The sequence below is a fragment of the Carlito syrichta genome, unplaced genomic scaffold (assembly GCF_000164805.1).
Source record: "Carlito syrichta isolate Samal-C Ts95f unplaced genomic scaffold, Tarsius_syrichta-2.0.1 Scaffold312159, whole genome shotgun sequence".
In the NCBI taxonomy this organism is placed as follows: domain Eukaryota; kingdom Metazoa; phylum Chordata; class Mammalia; order Primates; family Tarsiidae; genus Carlito; species Carlito syrichta.
Genome location: NW_007256255.1, coordinates 390,430 through 395,278, shown reverse-complemented (window position 1 = coordinate 395,278; position 4,849 = coordinate 390,430).

The window sequence follows — 4,849 nt, the reverse complement described above, 5'->3', positions numbered from 1 at the left end:
CCACTGCACTCCAGCCTTGGTGACAGAATGAGACTCCAACTCAAAAAAAAAAAAAAAAAATTATCCAGGTGTGGTGGTGCGCACCTATGGTTCCAGCTACTTGGAAAGCTTAGGCAGAAGGATCATCTGAGCCTAGTAGGTTGAGACTGCAGTGGCCATGAGCAGGCCACTGCACTCCAGCCTGGGCAACAGAGTGAGACTCTGACTCAAAAAATAAAAATAAAAATTTAAAACAGGACCAAAGTACTGAGCGTGGTGGCTCATGCCTGTAATCCCAACACTATGGGAGGCTGAGGTGGGAGGATTGCTTGAGGCTAGGAGTTCGACACCAACCTGGGCAACATAATGAGACCTCCATCTCTAAAGAAGCTAAATTTTTTTAAAAATTTAAAAAATAAAAAGGAAACAATTTAACAAAAAAATGTTGCAAAAGATATGAACAAACACTTTACATAAAAAGACATACACATGGAAAATAAGTGCAAGGAAAAAAACCCTCAACGTTACTAGTCCCTAGGAGAATGCAGATTACAACCACAATGAGATACCACTACATACGTATTAGATGTCTAAAATTAGAAAGACTGACTATACCAAGTGTTGACAAGAATGTAGAGCAACCAGGAATCGAATACCTGGTGGGAATGTAAAGTGGTACGGTCAATTTAGAAAACAATTTGGCTATTTCTTAAGAAGTTAAACACATACCTATTATATGGTCTGATCATTTCACTCCTAGGTATTTTCCAGGAAGAAATGAAAAGATATGTGTATACAAAAATATACACCAAAATTCACGGTAGCAGCAGTGGCCATGAGTGTGATACTGAACTCCAGCCTGGGTGACAAAGTAAGACTCCGACTCAAAAACAAACAACAGTGTAACTCCAACACCCTAACCCCTTCCACCGACATTCTGCTTTCCATGAGCTGACTACTATGAATGTAAGGCGTTTTCTTATTTATTTATTGTTTTGAGTCGGAGTCTCATTCTGTCACCCAGGACTGAGTGCAGTGGCATGCTCACAGCCACCGCAGCCTTGACCTGCTGGGCTCAGGCGATCCTTCTGCCTCAGCCTTCCAAGTAGCTGGAACCACAGGTGCACACCACCATGCCTGGCTAATTTTTTTGGTTTATTGTAGAGATGAGGTCTCTCCCAGTTGACCAGGCTGGTCTCGGATCCCTGAGCTCAGGTAATTCTCACGCCTCCCCTGCCAAGTCCTGGGATTACAGGCATTAGCCCCCGTGACCAATGAATTCAAAGCATTTTCATTCGTGCATTCAACACGTATACATCAGCCAGGCATGGTGGCCAACATACATTTGGTGCCCAGCCACATATTTTTATTAAGCCTCACTATTCCTGTTCGTGTTATTCTCCTTCGCCAGGCGTGGGTCTAGGACACAGCAGAAACTGTGTTCTGTTCATCTCTCCACCCTCAATGCTTGTAATATTGTGGTCAGCATGTGAGAGATGCTCAATTTTTGAAGAACAAATGGAATGTGACAGAGGCCACAGCAAGGTTTGCGAGGGTGTTTACTAAGAATCAATTAATAATATTGGACCAGCCGGGCTTGGTGGCTCAGCCAGTAATCCCACGCCTTGGGAGGCTGAGGTGAGTGGATTGCCTGAGCCCGCGGGTTCGAGACCCGCCTGGGCAACTTGGTGAGACCTCATCTCTACAATAAATCAAAAAATCAGCCGGGCGGGGTAGCGCGCGCCTGTAATTCCGGCTACTCGGAAGGCTGAGGCGGAAGGATTGCCGGAGCCCAGCAGGTCGAGGTTGCGGTGGCCGGGAGCAGCCACTGCACTCCAGTCTGGGCGACAGAGTGAGACTCCAACTCAAAAAAAAATTAAAAAATAGATTGGACCATGGAAGACCAGGTGCAGTGACTCATGCCTGTAATTCCAGCACTTTGGAAGGCCTAGACAGCAGAATTGCTTGGATCAAGGGGTTTGAGATCAGCCTGGGCAATCTTGTCTCTACAAAAAATAAAAAAATTAGCCAGGCGTGGTGGTGCACACCTGTAGTTCTAGCTACTCGGGAGGCTGAGGCAGGAGGATGGCCTGAACCTGGGAGATTGAGGCTATAGTGAGCTGTAATCGTGCCACTGCACTCCAGCCTGAGCAACAGAGTGAGACTCTGACTCAAAAAAAGAAATTGAAAAAAAAAATCAGCCAGGCACAATGGCTCACGCCTCTCAGATACAATTTCCTGAGAGGATTTCCTGAGCTCAGAGGTTCAAGACCAGCCTGAGCAATATAGTGAGACATCATCTCTACAATAAATCAAAAAAATTAGCTGGGCATGGAGGTACATGCCTGTGGTTCCAGCTGCTTGGAAGACTGAGGCAGAAGGATCGCCTGAGCCCAGTAGGTTGAGGCTGCGGTGGCTGGGAGTGTGCCACTGCACTCCAACCTGGGCGACACAGTGAAGTGAGACTCCAACTAAAAAATAAATAAATAAATAAATCATATCAGGACTGGTGAGAAGTATTGAGCCATCTGCTAAACTCTATAGTGTTCAAATATTAGTGGAGTCTTCGAGGCCTATGGATAATATGAACAACCCAGGGATGGTAGAATAATCCGATGACACGAGTGTCAGAGGGTAGCAGTTTCCCGAAAGATGGAGGGGCAATCTTCTGGAAGCATAGTCCCTTTTTTTTTTTGAGTTGAAGTCTCACCGTGTTGCCCAGCCTGGAGTGCAGTGACACTGTTAAGGCCACCCCAACCTCAACCTGCTGGGCTCAGGCCATCCTTCTGCTTCAGCCTCCCGAGTGGCTGAGACTACAGACACTCACCACCACACCTGGCTAATTTTTTTATTTTTTGTAGAGACAAAGTCTCACTGAGTTGCCCAGGCTGGTCTCGAACTCCTGGGCTCAGGCAATCCTCCTGCCTCCACCTTCCAAAGTGCTGGGATCACAGGTGTGAACCATTGCATCCAGCCTAGAAGAATTCATTTAAACAAATGAATTAGGAAAGACAATGGTTATATTAGCAACTATTCTTGGGTAATGTCAACCTCCTGGCTGTTGTCAAAGTAGGTAATGAGTATTATTGCTGAGAAGTTCCACTGGGAAATAATGCAAATAAAGCAGTTGCTTTTGTAATAGGAATTTACTTGAAAGCTTTGGATTTCTAAATTAACCAGATGTCTGAAATTTTCCTTTCAGGAATAGGATCCTGCAAAATAGTAAATGTGTGATTTTAGGTACTGAAAGGAACAGAGCAAAGGCAAGCGAGAAGGGAGCCAGCTACAGGAATAGGTCTATTTTATTTTATTTTATTTATTTTTTTTTTTTGAGTTGGAGTCCCACTCTGTCGCCCAGACCAGAGTGCAGTGGCCGCTCCCGGCCACCGCAGCCTCGACCTGCTGGGCTCCGGCGATCCTTCCACCTCAGCCTTCCAAGTAGCTGGAACTACAGGCGCGCACTACCACGCCCAGCTGATTTTTTGATTTATTGTAGAAATGAGGTCTCGCCATGTTGTCCAGGCGGGTCTCGAACCCGCGGGTTCAGGCAATCCACTCACCTCAGCCTCCCAAAGGTGCGGGATTACAGGCTGAGACACCGAGCCTAGCTCATATTCCTTCTATATCCTTAAACAATTTTTTTTTTTTTTTTTTTTTTTAGTTAGGGTCTCATTTGGTCACCCAGGCTGGAGTACAGTGGCACGATTACCAGCTCACCACAGCTTCGACCTCCTGGGTTTCAGGCAATCCTCCTGCCTCAGCCTCTCGAGTAGCTGGGATTACAGGCATGTGTCACCATGCCTGGCTATTTTATTTTTTTGTAGGGACAAGATCTTGCTATGTTGCCCAGACTGGTCTTGAACTCCTGGGCTCAAGTAATCCTCCCGCCTCGATCTCCCAAAGTGCTGGGATTATAGGCATGAACCACCACACCTGGGCCCTCTCCGTTATCTTTCTGTTAATGTTTTAAATTCTGTTCTAGGTGAATCTACCTATGCGCAGAATCACATTCGTTCATTCATTCATTCATATGACAGAGACTGTCAGCAGTTTCCCAATATCCATTTTCCCCTTTTTCTTTCTTTTCTTTTTTCAAAGTTTATGAGAGAAAGAGGGGAGAAAAGAAAGAGTGACATGCCAGAGCTGGCATGGGTGACAGAAACCACGATTCTTCCCTTTTTTCACAGCAATATATTATTGATGGACATGCCTTTTTTTAGCTAGAGATAGCCATGAGACTAAGTTCTGGTCGACAGGATGTAAGAGGCAACAGGAACATCTCCTAAGAAATGGCTGGCATATCGCTGGTCTCTTCTGTTCCCTCTGCTCTCACTGAATTCTGCAGCTTAGAATTTTGATGTGACAGCTGCAACCTTCCCTTGGACCACGAAGGAGGAACCTCATTCTAGGCAGGTAAAAAAGCCAGAAGGAGCCTGGGTCTCTGCGGACCCTGTGGGATGGAATCACCATGCCACTCCTGGGTGCTCTGCCTCCACGGTTTTTATTTTTATTTTGGGGGTCAGAGGCTCACTCTGTGACCCAGGCTAGAGTGCAGTGGCATGCTCACAGCTCACTGCAGCCTCAAACTCCTGGGCTCAGGTGATCCTTCTACCTCAGCCTCCTGAGTAACTGGGACTACAGGAGTGCGCCGTCATGTCCGGCTAATTTTTTTGTAGACACAGGGTCTTGCTATGTTGCACAGGCTGGTCTTGGACTCCTGGGCTTAAGCAATCCTCCTGCCTCAGCCTCTCAAACTGCCCGGATTATAGGTATAAGCCACAGTGACTGGCTAACCCTGTTTAAAATAGACCTATGCCGGGCTTGGTGGCTCAGCCTGTAATCCCGCGCCTTTGGGAGGCTGAGGTGAGTG